Source organism: Dama dama, chromosome 23 (genome assembly GCF_033118175.1).
Source record: "Dama dama isolate Ldn47 chromosome 23, ASM3311817v1, whole genome shotgun sequence".
Lineage (NCBI taxonomy): Eukaryota > Metazoa > Chordata > Mammalia > Artiodactyla > Cervidae > Dama > Dama dama.
The window spans coordinates 44,072,489-44,090,080 of record NC_083703.1 but is presented as its reverse complement, the minus strand read 5'-3'; the positions used below and the strand labels follow the sequence as shown (position 1 = coordinate 44,090,080).

The following is a 17,592-nucleotide window of genomic DNA, read 5'->3' as shown; positions in this document are numbered from 1 at the left end:
TTTTACTTATACATGGTCTAGTCTATGTCTCCACCCTTACTCCTTTTTCCCTGGCCCCATATGTAAATATACCTATAATACATACCCTTCTCTGCAGGGGACTTCCTTGTAACTCAGACAGTAGAGAATCTGCCTGCAATGCAGGAGACCCTGGTTTGATCCCTGGGTCAGGAAGATCCTCTGCAGAAGAGAATGGCAACCCACTCTGGTATTCTTGCCTGGAGAATCCCATGGACAGGGGAGCCTGGCAAACTACAGTCCATGGGGTGGCAAAGAGTCAGAGATGACTTAGCAACTAGGCACAGCACACATCAGTAAGCACTTTGACGAAATGCCCAGCTTTAGAATCCTTTACAGATTTTCACCCTTCTCAGGTCTGTAAAGAAAAATAACTTGCTGTTAGGAAATATAAAAAGGCAAATTTCTCCTCATTTGATGTTTTGATTCTTTATTAAGGGATTACATTTTGAAACATGCTTATTAATATGAAACACTTTTAAACTGTGTGATTTGTATATGTGCGGGTGTTAATGCTGTAAGATAATTGTTTCAGTTGGTGTTGAATCAAGATTGGGCTTCATAATCAGAAAAATGAAATGATTGTTATGTGGAAGTTTCCATGTAACATATGGTCAATAATTGTTAGCCCATCTCATCATTATGTGATACTTAAGGTTATAATGATAAAAAAAAAAAAAATCAAACAAGTTAACTGACTTCAATCTTCTTCTATCTCCAAAGCTATTGGTTTATTCATGCTCCTCCTCCTACAATGTATCTGCAAACACTGGGCAGTGCAGCTGGCGTGTTAACTTCCTGTTATTTATAACCTCTGAAGGCAGAAGAAAAAAATCAGAGTCTGCTTACTCAGAGGAGCAACAAGCAATGGATCCCAAAAGCCAGAAGGTGAAGCTTAATGATGGCCATTTCATTCCTGTCCTGGGATTTGGAACCTATGCACCTGAGGAGGTAAGAGTAGTGGTTTGGGGTTGAGATATAATATAAATAGTAGTGGATGTGACATGAGTGGAAAGGGATTTGGGTTGTCAAGTACTGAGTTCCTGTGTGACCCTGGGAGGATCACATGGTTCCACTAACCAGGAGAGAAGACCCAGGCTCCACTCTGCATCAGGGTCTGAGGCTGTGCTTACCTGCAGAATACTCTGAGTTCCCCTCCAATTTCTGTCTCTTTCCCAGCTTGGCAGAAGAGGTGAGACTTGGCTGTTGAGAACACTGCCTGTCAGCTACTTTGCTTTGAGAGAGGTTGCAATGGCCAGGTTTCTCTGTATATTTCATTAATTCCAGAACTCTTTCCTCTTTCCAAAAAGACATAACCCAGAGAAGTATTGAGGTAAAATTTACTGAAGAGGAGATGACAGAAAACTAATGGGAAGAATTGATTTTCTACTGTGGGGTGCCTGATCCATGCCAGGAAAGATACACTAGTTGTGTTTTGCCCTGTACATCTGTTCCTGCTTGGAAACATCTCCTAATGGAAGCTTTAGTATCATTTGAGGGGATAAGCTATCTTACATCCAACTTTGAACTATTGGGATTTTCAGTGTCTTTTTATTATAGTCTGCAATACTCAGGCATAAGAGGTGCTAGTGAACACATCTCTAGACCTGACCCCAGAAAGTTTGCTGTCCATCTTGTCTTTAGAGTATGTAGCTGTGACAAGGAACTGGTCCTTAAACTTTGAGTCTCACTTTTCTAATTTCTAAAACAGAAGACAATATTCAGAGACATTTTGCAGACAGAATACAGGGCTTGGTTATTCATAGTGCAAAGTGTGATGAGGAGAGGGAAGGGTCCCGGTCATTACTGAAGCTCTTTTGTTCATTTCTTAGTACATCCCACAAGGCAAGTGATCTTAAGGAAAACCAGGACTGAGACCCAACAGAGGAAAGTTAGACCAAACATCTACCTCCTTGAAAACAAAAGATTCTGAATTATAGAAACATACATACAATATTAGTCAGCCTTAAAAGGAAAGTTAATCTCACCATTTGCAACCACACAGATGAACCTGGAGAACATTAAATGAAATAAGCCAGGCATAGAGAACAAATATTTCATGATCTTTTTATAGGTGGAATCTAAAAAAATTGACTCATAGAAGCATAGAGACATAATGCTCAGAAACTAAGGACAAGGCTCTCAAGAATGGAAAGATGTTTGTCAAAGGTACAGACCTTCACTTATAAGATACATGAGGCTGGAGACCGGATATACAGCATGGTGACTCTAGTTAATAATAATAGATTCTGTTTGAGATTTGCTAAGAGCGTAAATCTTAAATGTTCTCACCACACACAAAAGTAATGTATGCGCGGTTATGGATCTTCTGGTAGCTTAATTGTGGTAATCATTTGCAATGGATAATTATATGAGAACATCACTTTTTACAGCTTGAATAGATAGTTTTAGGTGTATTCTGTGTGGCTGCACTTATAGACAGAGGTCTCAAAAGCTTTCACCTGGTTTCTTGACGCTTTTAAAGTGAATTGAAGTGAAAGTCTCTCAGTTGTGTTCGACTCTTTGTGACCCTATGCACTGTACAGTCCATGGAATTCTCTAGGCCAGAATACCGGAGTGGGTAGCGTTCCCCTTCTCCAGGAGATCTTACCAACCCAGGAATCAAACCCAGGTCTCCCTCATTGCAGGCAGATCTTTACCAGCTGAGCCACAAGCTGAGCCTTTGATACTTTTACCATGCCCTCATACTTTAGTTGATTTTGCCCCAGACATCTCACAGTGTAAGCTGTATACATGACTACAACTTTATTTTGAGTCCTTTGGATTGTATCAGCAAATGACTGAACCTGGAGGTGGTCTTGGGTCCTCTGATGCCTGAGATCATCCACTGGTCACCTGGGGTTGAAGGGTTCCTGGGTGTCCATTTAAGCACTGACCAGGAACATTCAGAGAAACTGTCATGGGTTCATCACCACACACTTGCAGAATGAACCAAATGCATGAAGAAAAGTTGGTTCTTGGGATGATCAGTCTCATGGCTTGGCAATCTCTTAATCATGTGGATATTCAACTTCTCCTTTTCTTACTCATGTAGGTTCCTAAGAGTGAAGCTCTGGAGGCCACCAAATTTGCTATAGAGATTGGGTTCCGCCATGTAGACGGTGCTCATTTGTATCAAAATGAGGAGCAGGTTGGCCAGGCCATTCGAAGCAAGATTGCAGATGGCACTGTGAAGAGAGAAGACATATTCTACACTTCAAAGGTGCTGTGTGTGGTGTGTGTGTGCACATGTGTGCAGTGATTGTGTGAAGGTGACAGGTAATAGGATCAGTACTTAGGTGAATGCTGTTTATTGATACAGCTTTTTTTGCACATATTTACATCTTAAATCTAGTATCCTCTTCTCTTCCCCCTCCTAAAAGAGAGAGTGATTATAACTATTTCATCATTGCTGTGTTCAAATTTTAATTTTAATTTAAATCACTTTACTTCTCTGAACCTACCAGAGTGGTGTGATTTAGTATGGATTAATGAATCAAACAGAAAGAAGTACAATTAGATTATAGTTTCCTTATCATCTGGGAGACTTTCTCAAATTTCTTCACATTCTGAATCTCAGACCTCAGCTCCATCAGTAAGAGAGCATTAGGGCTTCACTTTGTATATTACACAAGATCTAGCCAAAGTATGTAGAATTATGTTTTGCACATGTTAATATGTTCAAAGCACCTTCCCCTAGGTTATGTAATACTAATTATTTCTGAGATGATTGACTATTTGATCAAAATAGACTGTTTGTCTTCTGAATATCTTTCAAACATAATTCAGATGGTGGGCTTGGTAATTATTTGATTAGGTTATTTATATCTTGATTCATTTCATTTTTTGTGAAGAGTAGAATGATGATAAATTCAAATAATGAAGTTTACATGGGTAGGGTAGACTTAAAATTGAACTCTAGAAGAAAGGGGGCAATATTTTAGTTGTCATCCCTTTCTAACCAATAAAAAATGTCTAGTTATTAAGTGAAATGAGACAAAAAAAATTAGCTACAGCACTCATTTCATGCAGCTTCCTTTGTTTAACCTCTGCAGCTTTGGTGCACTTACCTTCGACCAGAATTGGTCCGACCAGCCTTGGAAAAGTCACTGAAAAATCTTCAACTGGACTATGTTGATCTCTATATTATTCATTCTCCAGTGTGCTGAAGGTTAGCAATCTGCTTTTGTATTCAATCATTTTTTTTCTTGCCTCAGAGTGCTTATAAACTTGGATGGATGGTTGACTTAAGATTTTCTTAGTAGGTTGAAGAGATGATTGCACTAGAGTAGAATCCCCCCAAATAATCATTTCTGATCATCTTTTTACTGAGCTTCCTTGAATATTTAATTCTGTTACATGCCTCCCAGAGAAAGGCATTCAATAATAATCTCATGTGCTTTGCTCAAAAACTTGAGAAAATATAAATGGACATTTTTAGCACACATCCCTGATTATGACTTCTGAATCTCTTGGGGATTTCATGAAGACAGTTTGGTACAGAGTGGTGAGCAATGACACTACCTCACACTTGCACAGTCTGAATTGTTCCCCTTTCACTCTTTCAAGGGGAACAGGTTTGGTGGTGCTCCCTCTGGGTGGGTCTAAACCTCCCAGCCTTTAGAGCGACTTAAGAAATATTGCCTACACTGTTGCCTGACTTCATGATGAGGATTATAGACTGTACTTAGCCATTAAGAACTGCAACGGGAATTTCCTGGCAGTCCAGTGGTTAGGATTCCATGCTTTCACTGCTGAGGCAAGTCAAGTTGAGGGAAGGAGCTCTGGGAACTAAGATCTGGCAGGCTGTATCCAAAAACAAAACAACAGCAACAACAAAATAAATGTATTACATAGAACTCTTGATTTTAAGTTACAGAAATCTACTCAAGCCATCCTATGCAGAAGAGTCTATTTGACTATGTAGATGGCACATCCCAGCCATGGATAGATTTAAGGATTTGCAATACTCTTCAGTAATGTAACCCTTTTAAAAAATCTGTTATCCTGTCATTACTCTTGCTTTGCTTTATTTTCACTGAACACTTTCCATTAGTGGCAAATATAGCCTTGGGGGCAACTCAAGGTTCATACTCATGAAATTTGAGAGCATGTCTGGATCTTCTACATTCCGTATCCACCTAAACAGAGTCTTGCTGTTTCATGTGCCTGTCCTAGTGCATCAGATGCTCAGAGGGAAAAGGAAGTCTGATTATCTAGCCCAGGTCAAGTTTGCAATCTTTAATCTGGAAATAAAGCCATGTAATTTACTCCCATTCCCAGCATGAGAGGCATTTTCCAAGAGCAAAGTATGAGAAGCAGAAAAATATTCACATAAGTCACTGATAGCCCCCATTACAATGTATGAAAATTATATTCATTAAAAGATATATTAGGTGTAAGAGATTAGTGGGAGCCTGCCTCCTGAAGACATTTCTCATAACTCCATTTGCAAATCACTTTTCTGATATTGGTATCTAGAATATTGCTTTACCTATCTCATAGAGGTTTAGTGCCTGGTCTAGACATGCGCGGCAGCCTAGCTAAATGTAGAGAAATCATTTGGTAACAGCTCTGCAATGATTGCTTCTATTCCAGCCAGGGAATGAATTTGTTCCAAAAGATGAAAGTGGAAAACTGATATTTGACTCGGTGGATCTCTGTCACATGTGGGAGGTGAGTCTGGGGAGAAGAAAGCCCAGATGAGGAGCTAGGTGGGGGAAAATTCTTTCATTTCTTCCACCTGTGAGAATGGGCTGTGGACCATCAGACTCAGTAGTTCAGGAACTTAAGGGCTGGGATGCTGGGGTTGTGGGGAGGAACCATTGCTGAAATGTTCACAGAGAAGAACAGTGGAGGAGAATATGGGGCAGTGAAGACAGACATCTCTTTCCTTCCTTGTGATATGTCTTCTCTGTGGTTTCTCTAACGAAGAGATGGTAATTCTTCTTGTGTCATGACCCTCTTCTCCTTTTTTCTTTCTTAAAATCAATGTTAATTCTTGACATGAGACACTTTTTACAGATTTTTTCCAACATTTATTCTTGATCTATCATTCACTCCAAGTGACTGTTCACCACCCCTCCCTCCCAGGCCCTGGAGAAGTGTAAGGACACAGGGCTGGCTAAGTCCATCGGGGTGTCCAACTTCAACCACAAGCAGCTGGAGAAGATCCTGAACAAGCCGGGGCTCAAGTACAAGCCTGTCTGCAACCAGGTGAGCAGCTCAGCTCCTCTCCCTCTTGCTCTTCAGAACCTCCTCCTTGCACTGGAGCTTGATGTCTGTCTGTCCTCCCCTCCTGTTCATCCGACCTTTGTGGACAGAAGATTCTACACAGCTGAGCCTCTGTCTGGATGGTGTGAATAGAATCCATAACAGTATCTTTGATAAAATCTGGGTGGAACTTATGGGGAGGACTTCCCACTAAGTTGTGGTAGGAATTGAGGGAAGGTAATGGAGGTGAGGGAAAGGGGGTTAGACTAGTCCTCCAGAACTTAGAGGAAGCAGGTCCTTAGAGTTGAAAGGCTGATCACTAATCAGATGGGAAAGTGCCTCAAAGGGAACTGTGTATAGGATCGAAGACCATGAAAACACGGAATGAGAAGTAAATAGCAAAGGGAAAAATCAGCGGAGATAGGTGTTAAGTGTTTGTGTGGGGTCTATGTCCATAGGATGCCTGAAAACTTAGTCTTGGTGTCTCTACATTCATTGGTCTTCATCATGGAGCACAGTACAGGAAAGTTTGCTGGAGATGATGAAGGTCTGTCAAGTCAGATGGATGAAGTTAAAGGCTTATGGTGATACTATTTGTAGATATTCACTCAGGAACATTTACTTAGCTTAGAGCACATCTTATCATTTACTCAGTCTTGGACTGGTTCTCCCATCAATGTCCATCATAAAATGAACTGGTTAAGCACACCTTGTCTATGTCTGTTTCTGCACTCTTCCTTTTTTGGCTCTATTTTTACTTTATTGTGGTGACAAAACATGAGATCTAACCTCATAAAAAATGTTTAAGTATTCAGTACAATACAGTGTTGTTTACTATACAGACAGTGGTGTACAGCAGATCTAGAATTTATTCATCTTGTATAATTGAGACTTCACACGCATGATTAGCAAATCTGGATTCCTCCTTCCTCCCAACCCCTGGTGACCATCTCTCTAATGTTTAATTCTAAGTTTGACCTATCTACATATATAACTGAGATGTGATATATATGTCATGTAATCTTTATCCTGGTGAAATGGTCTTATTCCAAATGTACCATAATGTCTTTAATGTACAACTTGAAGTCAAGGATAAAGAATCTCCTACAGCAGAATTCTTTGCAAGCTGAGTAGCTTATAAAATTCAAGAAATATACATATATCAATTATATATTTTTTCAATTTTAGAAATTAAAATATTAATGTGATTCTAACATCAATTTTGTCCATATTTTTATTATGATAAATGTCAGATATTAGAAGAGTTAAGATTACAACAGGGAATATAAATATATTTAATTTTATGTATTTATTATGTATTATATATTTAATAAATAAAGATCTATAACACTTTGTTGACCTATATCTTATGTGGTTCCCATGTCACACTGAGCCACGTTTCTCGAGGTCTTTTTGTTCTGCCCGTAGTCCGAGTCTCCGGTCGGGAAAGAAGACTCCTCGAAACAATGCAACTCGCAATAGGGGAATTTATTACTGACTCGAGCCAGGGCCCCCCGCCCTCACCAGGTGTGTGAGGACGAAAGGCCCCAAGCCCCAGTTCTCTCGGGTATTTATTAGGTCAAAATAAGCAGCAGGTAGTTGGTGCAATCGGATTGGTTACACAGTGGGTAGTTGGCGCAAGCTGATAGGTTACACAGTTGCAAGGTAATTTTTGTTGGCCCAACATGGGGCTTTCAGCTTTCCCCTGATAGGTTCCCTTTTCTCTGGCTAGGCTTATGTTGATTGGCTGGCTCTAGGAGGCCTGATTATTATGTTACCCTGGGAAACCAGGCCTACTCCTAATCTAGGCTGCCTGCCATGGTGTTAGCCGTGACAGCCTCACACTTTTCACCTAGAATGACCACCGAAGCATTCTGTTACCAAAATATCTAGACGAGCTTTTGACAGATGCATTGTATTTCTCGTTGTTTTTGACATTAATTAGTATGCATGTGCATGTGCTCAGTCATGTCTGGCTCTTTGCGACCCTGTGGACTGTAGCCTGCCAGGCTCCTCTGTCCACGGGATTCTCCAGACAAGAATACTGGAGTGGGTTGCCATGCCCTCCTCCAGGGGATCTTCCTGACCCAGGGATCAAACCTGCATCTCTCACATTGGCAGGTCGGTTCTTTACAACAGCACCACCTGGGAAGCCTCCACACTTATTCCTACAAGACAGGGTAAAACTTAACTCCTTGTCACTAATTGTCAGTTTCTGAGAAAGGATTTATTGTAATAATCATCAGCTCTGGAGGAAAATATTTTTGTTCTTTCCAACTCTCTTATCACTAGGGCTTCTGGGATTTTTATTTACTCTGTGTGCTATACTTGTTTTCACTCATGATTCCTTCTGATGCTCAAGTCTACCCAAATGTCACCAGTTCCTTTGTCTTTAAGTCATTTGTTCATAAGCCTTTGTGCAATTTCTTGCTGTCTGGCACAGTTTGATGTCCACCATTCTGAGAGCTCTTTTCCTCTCCCGGATCTGGAATTAGGCATGTGTCCTAGTGGTGTCCAGCAACCGAGATCTGGTTCCTAGAGTTGCTTTTTCTCAAGAATGTCATTATTTTTTTTTTTATCTTTTCAGGGGACAGCAATAAAATTTCTTTTTTTAAAAAATATCATGACTTCAGGTTGATGTTTTAAGTTGTAATTTGATGTGACACAGTTTTTTCTTTAGAGTTTATTAAACTTTTGATCTTCATAATGTTAATATATTCTTTTCATATAAATTAACACTCATCTATCTTCCATTCTATAGGTGGAATGTCACCCTTACCTCAACCAGAGCAAACTGTTAGAGTTCTGCAAGTCCCATGATATTGTCCTAGTTGCTTATGCTGCTCTGGGATCCCAAATATTACCAGAAAGGTATGAACATCACTGAAGACAACAAAGAGATTCTCTAAAATTCAATTTTTGAAGAACTATCTTTATCATAATGTAACAGTGCTCTGGAGATAACTCTTATTTGGCAGGGGAAGAGAAGAGAGATGGGAGAAACCCTTCTCTTTTGTCTTCCCATCCATCACCCAGCCAATTTTTACATATCATGTATCTTGTTGTAAAATGTTAAAATGCAAGTCTGCAAGAAATTTATATATAATTCCATAGTAGAGAACTAAGATATAAACTTAAGTCATGATTTACTTATTTATTAACTAATGAATACATTACTAATGAATAATAAACTTTTCAAGCTTCCCTTACCTTATGTCTAAAATCAGGATAATATTAAATACCTCCCAGGTCTATGATGATCAAAAAATAACAAGTCGAATCATTTTAGTAAACATTTATTTGTAGGAGTATTGCATAATTCAAACAACAATGAAATGAATAGTTCTCATTTTTGGACAACTCAATTTTTATCAACACTTGAGAACAGCAAAAATTTTTAATTTTCCTGGTCTTCTCCATCTCATTTTCTTTTCATGCCCTTGTACTTTAGAGCTGTAATTATAAGAGGAAAACAACTACTGAGAAGTAAAAACAATAACAACAAACAAATTCCACAAGACTGGCAGTATTGCTCTCACAAGCATGCATCAAATGCCTGGGAGAGCTTTATAAACACAGACTGCCAGGTGCCACAGTTGAGTTCCTGATTGAGTTTGTCTGCAGTTAAGCCATGGAGTTTGCATTTCTAGCAAGATCCAAGGTGCTGCTGATGCTGCTGGCTCAGGGAGCACAGTTTGAGAAGCATAGGTCTAGAGTGAACCTACTTGGTCTGTTTGAGAAGCCTCGTTCGGAACTGAGTACTTAGTCTCAGCTCCTCAGCATTTCTGAATTTCCTTCCAGGGTGAACTCAAACAATCCTGTTCTCTTGGAGGACCCGGTTCTCTCTGCCATTGCCAAAAAGCACAAATAAATGCCAGCTCTGGTTGCCCTTCGCTACCAGATACAACGTGGGGTTGTGGTTCTGGCCAAGAGTTTCAACAAGAAGCGGATCAAAGAGAACATACAGGTGATGAGTGGGGCTGTGGGCAGAGGGCTCCTAAGGAATATCCTTCACGAGGGTCATTCTTTGTCCATCTCTCAAGACTTTTCTTGAATCAAGACAAGTTACCTATTCTTCTCAATGCATGAATGTGTTGTATGGCAACAGGAAAAGTGGCATCACTGGAGAGTGTTCAGGTTGGACAGAAAACAGATTTTTGTTTCTGCATTACATCAACCATTTATTCTATCACCTTGTACAAATGACATCTCATTTTCTTTGTTCTCAATTGACAAAATTGCATTATGTGATGTTCATAGATCATTTAGGCTGCTCTAACAGACACCACATTGTGTGGCATAGAAACAATTGAACTTTGTAGTCTCGCAGTTCTAGAGGTGGAGATCCGAGATCAGGGTGCCCATGTGGTCAGGTGAGGGTTCTCCTCCAGGTCACAGGCTTCTCCTTGTATCTTAACTTGGTGGAGGGGGCGACAGAGCTCTCCTAAGTCTCTTATATGAATATGATATTGTTTAAATCTCATTCTTGAGGGCCCCACTGTCATAACCTAATTAATCACTCTTCAAGGGCCCATTTCTAACACCATCAGAGTGGGGTGAAGTTTCCAACATGTAAATCTGGGGGACACACAAGTTACGGCAGTGATCTTGAACCTCTAAATTATCATGATTTTATTTTACATTTCCCTGGATAGTAATGTAGCTTCATTTTTATACATTTACTCTCCGTGAGTTTTTGTTGTTGCAAATTTCCTATTCAAGGCTGTGCCCATTTTTGCGGAGTTCTCTTTTGACTTGTGTGTAGGAGACCATTATCGTAACCATTATCGTACTCTTAGTCATAGCTATAAGGAAACTCCCACCAGTTTCAGGATTTAATGCAGAGATTAGTGATGCTTCTCTTGTTTCCATAGTTTGTCGATCAGCCTGAACTCAGCCCAGCTGTCGTCCTCTTGGCTGGGCACTCTCATGCATTTGCAGTTCAGTGCAGAGCAGCCCGGTAGTTCTGCTTTAGCAGGTGGATGTGGCTCTTGTCAGAGGAGCCTGCACGCCTCTCCATCTAGTTTTTCATATATATTTGGCTAGACTGTGGTCAGCTAACCTAGTCTTCATCTCAGCACAGTGCTATGATCCGCAGTCAGTGAGTGGGGAAAAACCCTCTTCATGTCTGGAATCAGAACTGACTCACCACTTCTGGCAAATATCACAGTCCAATACAGATATCACTGTCCAAGGCAGGTTACAGCTCAGGTTAAGTCAAGGGTAAGGGAAATTGTCCCCTGAAAAACTGTTTCCTTTAATATTTGATTCTGTAATATAGCTGGAACTGATTGTCTAATAAGACATGAAAAGGGATATATATATATATATATATTTAAATAGAAAACTAAAGGTTCATATTTTTCTACAGATTTTCGTTGTCAACTCTGTCATATATCAAGTGTCCATAAGTACATTTCTGACCTCTCTTCTATTTAACTACTCAGTTTTCTGCACTTATTATAGTGGAAAATAAGTCTTGCTTTTCTGAATGGTATATTCTCCTTCCTTAAAGAGATCTTTGCTACTTTTCACTAGTTGTTCCTTGATGTAAATTTAGTATCACTTTCCCAACTCTCACAAAAGACTGCATGTTTAAGTCTTAGGTTCATGGTGCCTTGAAACACTAGAATGCTTTGGAGAAAACTGATTTCTTTTCAAAATTAAGATTTCCATGCTATGGTTATGAGATGAATTTCTAATTATTTAGGTGTGCTTTAATATTTTAAGCACATTTCATAATTTATCTCCTTAAAGACTTTACATAATCCTTTTTGGTTAGATTTACTCATAGATAATGAGTAAGTTTGATATGGGATTATTGGGTAGGTTTTCGGAGGGAGGGGTCCTCCTTACAATTCTTATTAAGTTCAAAGTTATATTTAGGGGGTGTTGGGAAGAAGAAAAACAGTTTAATGCATGGTGAAATGCAGGTATTTTGTCTGAATGGTCCAACTGCCCCTCTGTTTTTGAAATAAGATATGTGTCTTTTAATTTTCTGTCTCAAATAATTCACTTAGAAAGACAAGAGACTGATGCACTATAATCTGTTTAAGGTGGACAGAAAAGGAGAAGGTGTAGGAAGGAGAGGTGAGAACTCAGCAGAGGGTCCCAGGCTCATTCACCTGGAAGCTGATGACAGACATGGCTTCCCTGTCCCCTCTTCTTGTCTCCATCCATCTGGAAGTCCTCCAGTCCCCAGGGGGAGGCCAGCTCCTTGAGGGAGAGGTTAATGTGATTCTTCCTTCCTTCCAGGTGTTTGACTTTGAACTGACTCCAGAGGATATGAAAGCAATCGATGGCCTCAATCGTAATATAAGATACCATGATTTTCAACAGTAAGTGACTTGTATATATCACACATACACACTGTTTTCTCTAGCATATAGCTCAGCAGAGGAATAAGCTTTCTTAAAACTTAGTTTTAGCGAGGATGTCCTGAGTTCCAGCATAGGAGGAAACCAGGGTCTTCCTGCAGACCTCAGACCAGAGGTTTCCTCCAGGGCTCCATTTATCACCAACAGAAATGTGATTGGGGCCCAGGACAACCCATAAGTAAGATCCCCAGATTTGACATTGTGGTGAATTCACAACGTTGCGCCTGTAATCCTGTGCCTGGTGTAGCTCCTCTCAGGGCTGAGGGACCTAGTAGACACCGAGAGCACAGTGCCTGTAGCCCACTGCTCTTCCAGGCACCTACATGAATATTTCACCTTTAAATCGCTGTAGAATCAGGAGGAAATGATAAATAAGGACTGTGTAATAAAGAATCCATCTTGGATTACGATCATGTTTATCCTAACGTATGTGTATGGTCAGTTGTGTCTGACTCCTTGTGGCCCAGGAACTGTAGCCCTCCAGGCTCCTCTGTCCCTGGGATTTCCCAGCAAGAATACTGGAGTGGGTTGCCATTTTCTTATCTAGGGGATAAGATCTTCCCAACTCGGGGACCAAACCCACATTTTCAGCATCTCCAGCATTGGCAAGTGGATTCTTTAACAGTGAGCCACCCGGGAGTCCACATGTTTATCCTAACACAATTGTAAATGTATTGCTGATGTTTTTTGGAGGAGGGACCCACGAAGGCCAACAAGCATTATTACTGAGTAGTCACAGTGGGCCTGCTTGCACCCCCTCCTCCTAGTGTCTTATTGTTTTTCTCCCTAATGAGCATTTCTGGTACCAAGACACCATCCATTTCAATCAAATCGATCTCTTTCCCCTCTGTTACAAAACATTTCTTCATCCTTGTAATGTCACCAAATGAAGTGCAAGTAGATCATGAGCTTAACTGACCCTCCAGAGAGTGACTGCTGTGTCCTTAGCAGGACACACCCTGGTAAGATCATCTAGGTCTCTAGTTTCTTGAGTCCAGACTGAATCTAGTGCTGCCTTTGTCCCACAGGAGTCCATCCCCTGGGGAGCCCCTACCTCCTTGATTTTGACTTAGTCACAAACCTAGGATTCCAGCTGCCTAATTACTGCAGGAGAATGTCAGGATTGAAGAGAAAGAGGGCTAATCAACCAGAGAGATATTGGAAAACATTTTAGAGAGAAGCAAATACAAATTAGTGATAAAATGAATATTTAGTTTCAAATGAAAGATCTCAAAGCTCTCCTTCTTGCTCTTAAAGAAGATATTTATATGCACATATACATGTGTTTACGAGTATACCATGATTCTGAGAAAAGACATAATGATAAATGAAAGTTACTCTTCTGTTCTCAAAGGCTTTTAAGTGTGTTCTGTGTTCTCCTTCACTATGCTGTGAGTGCCTAGACTTACTCATCCTTGTGGGTTTATGTCAAGAGCACAACTTTTGGCACATGGAATTGCTCTGAATGCACTCTTTAATGAATTGAATTGAAAAGGACCATGTTAGAAAGATAAATCAGGCCATAAGTAAAGATAACAGCAGTAATACTAATGAATAAATAATGTGTTGTCATATAAAATAAGAAAATAATAATCACAATTTATAGGTATGATTATTTAGGTGTATGTGGTATTTCTTCAGTTTAATAGGAATTCCTCAGTGGAGGCATCCTGTATTTTGGGTATGCTCAACATTTTTTCATTGAATGTTTATATGAAAAAGAGCAAGGTGTTCCTTAACTGTGATTATTCTCATCACTTAGGGTTGAAAGTTCCACCTGTGTCTGAAATGACCTCCAAAGTCAGCCCTAGGTCTTGTGCTCCCATATAAATTGTATGCAATTATATACTATATAAGTCACTGTGGAGTAATTATTACACATGAATGTTGGGGTTGGACATGGAGGTGCAGTGTGCACATGAAGCAGACACGTGGTGTGTGCCTGTTGGGGGAGAAGGAGGGAATGTTTTGTAGATTTCGAGTTTGAACCCATTCTGACTGCATCAACAGAGGAATGTGCTCTTTATGACAACAAGACAGATTTAATAAATCAATTCTCCTCCCCTTTCAGGGCTATTGGTCACCCTGAGTATCCATTTTCTGAAGAATATTGACTGTGTGAGGTGTCCACCATGCCTTCTACCTGAACGTCTTGCTTCTAGGGCTGTGAAGAGCATTTCTATACTTGGTGGAGATGTTTAAGTGTCTGAACTTTTGAAAGCTTGTTTTTCTTTAAAAATCTTTTATGAACTAATCAAGATTTCAAATATGGGTACTAGTTTTTTCCTGATAATAGAATAATTTGAAAAATAAAGGAGAAAAGATAGAAAATAAAGATAACCCGATTAACCCATTTAATAAATTTGGTGCATTTTACTTTGTTGAAAATGAATCAATCTAAGAAAGAAATAGAACATTGTATTTGAGCCAAATTTGAGAACTATAACCCAGAAAACTCTGATAGCTGTTCTGTCTTCTAAAAGTCAAGGTACAGGGATGAAAGTTTTGGAGACAGAGGGCTCTACATGAAAAAACGTATTATTGACAGTATACATAATACACATCTAAGTGTCATCACGTTGAGTCATGTGACCCCTTATAAGATCGAGAAGAAATTTATCTTTTAAGGAGCTATCTTATTGATGCTAGGAGAAATGTGACTCTTTATGGTTGAGCAGGTCTTCACATTGATGGAAGAGGTCCAGCATATGTATAATGCAGACCCACAACCCACAGTGAGGAAAGAGGGGTGCAAAGGGCACAGAAGAATTTTTCATATTTAAATTTCTGCCATAAAATATAAATTTTATTTCATACCTTCATGACTCCCCTATACAAACGTGTGTTTCTGTTTATAATTTGAAATTATCTTCAATATGCAGGTTGTATAGTTAGGTTTTACTTCGCATAAGATTTTTGTAAGCTATCAAGTGTTATCTGATGGTTGCCAAGGGTCAAGGGGTTGGGAGAGGGTTGGATTGGGAGGCTGGAGTTAGCAGGTGCAAGCTATTATATATGGAAAGGATTAACAAGAAAGTCCTACTGTATAGCACAGGGAACAATATTTATCTATGGTAAACCATAATGGAAAAGAATATGAAAAAGATTGTATATATGTGTATAACTGAGTCACTTTGTGTACATCAGCAATTGAAACAACATTGTCATTCAACTATACTTCAATAGAAAATAAACTAAAAAGTTACGGTATTATATTTAGCTTTTTATAATGCTTCTCAGGTGGCTCAGTGGTAAAGAATCCACCTGTCAGTGAAGGAGACATAGGTGTGATCTCTGGATCGGGAAGAGTCCCTGAAGAAGGAAATGGCAATTCAGTCCAGTATTTCGCCTGGGAAATCCCAGGGACAGAAGATCATGACAGGCTACAGTCTGTGGGGTGGCAAAAAGTTGAACAGGATTTAATGACTGAGTATGCACACATTTTATAAAGCAGTACATCTTTTCAATTTATTTAATTTTTAAAAACTGTTAGTTCTTTATTTAAAACATTTTTATTGAGACATAGTTGGTTTACAATGTTGTGTTAATTTCTGCAGTACAGCAAAATGATTCAGATGTGTATATATATACACACACATATATGTATATATATGCGTTCTTTTTTATGCTAAACACTTTGATTAGTTATTATATGTTTAGCCATTCATTCAGCACAAGTTTATTGAATATTTTTAGTAAGACTGTTTTATCAATAAAATGGACAACAAATTAAATTCTTGAGTCGATAGTCTAGTGGAGGGTGAGACTATGAATGAAATCAGGAGTATTTAGCTGTTAGAAATTAGTAAGTGCCTGTTGAGATAATTCTCACACTCTCTCACTTTTCTGTACATCTATCAGGAAGAGGCACTAACTACCCTTCATCCAAAACAACTTCATCTGTATAACAAATAGCCTTACCCTGCAGAGACATGTAGGGCATGTTTGCTACCATGTAATGTACAGAAAACACCTCCCTCCCGAGAAAAGGAGGGATGCTGAGTGCCTACAGTCATTGATCCAGGATCCCTAGACTCAAGGCTTTTCTCAGGTCACTCAACGCACTGAGTATTCAGGTATCACCTGGGACGTTCACTTCAACTTTAAAATGGGGACCCGGGAACTAACACAACACACCACATATATGCACACCTAATTATCACATTATAAAACCTCAGTTCAGTTCAGTCACTCAGTCGTGTCCAACTCTTTGTGACCCCGTGGACTGTAGCACGCCAGGCTTCCCTGTCCATCACCTACTCCTGGAGCCTGCTCAAACTTATATCCATCGAGTTGGTGATGCCATCCAACCAGCTTATCCTCTGTCATCCTCCTCTCCTCCTGCCTTCAATCTTTCCCAGCATCAGGGTCTTTTCCAAGGAGTCAATTCTTTTTTTTTTTTTCTCCTTTATTTTCATTATTTGGATGCTAATTACTTTACAATATTTTAGTGGCTTTTGCCATACATTGACATGAATCAGTCGTGAATCCACATGTGTTTCCCCATCCCTCTGGGTCGTCCCAGTGCACCAGCCCTGATCATCTGTCTCATGCATCCAACCTGGACTGGTGATCTGTTTCACACTTGATAATACACATGTTTCAATGCTATTCTCTCAGATCATCCCACCCTCACCTTCTCCCATAGAATCCAAAAGTCTGTTCTGTACATCTGTGTCTCTTTTTCGTCTTGCATATAGGGTTATCTTTACCATTTTTCTAAATTCCATATATATGCGTTAGTATACTGTATCGGTGTTTATCTTTCTGGTTTACTTCACTCTGTGTAATGGGCTCCAGTTTCATCCATCTCATTAGAAATGATTCAAATGTATTCTTTTTAATGGCTGAGTAATATTCCATTGTGTATATGTACCATGGCTTTCTTATCCATTCGTCTGCTGATGGACATCTAGGATGCTTCCATGTCCTGGCTATTATAAACAGTGCTGCGATGAACATTGGGGTACACATGATTCTTTCA

At 39.6% G+C, this 17,592-nt stretch overlaps 1 pseudogene; it reads left to right on the top strand.

Moving 5' to 3' along the window:
• The first annotated feature begins 865 nt into the window (after nt 1–865).
• LOC133044375 (prostaglandin F synthase 1-like) lies at nt 866–14,889 on the top strand (annotated as a pseudogene).
• The last annotated feature ends 2,703 nt before the right edge of the window (nt 14,890–17,592 follow it).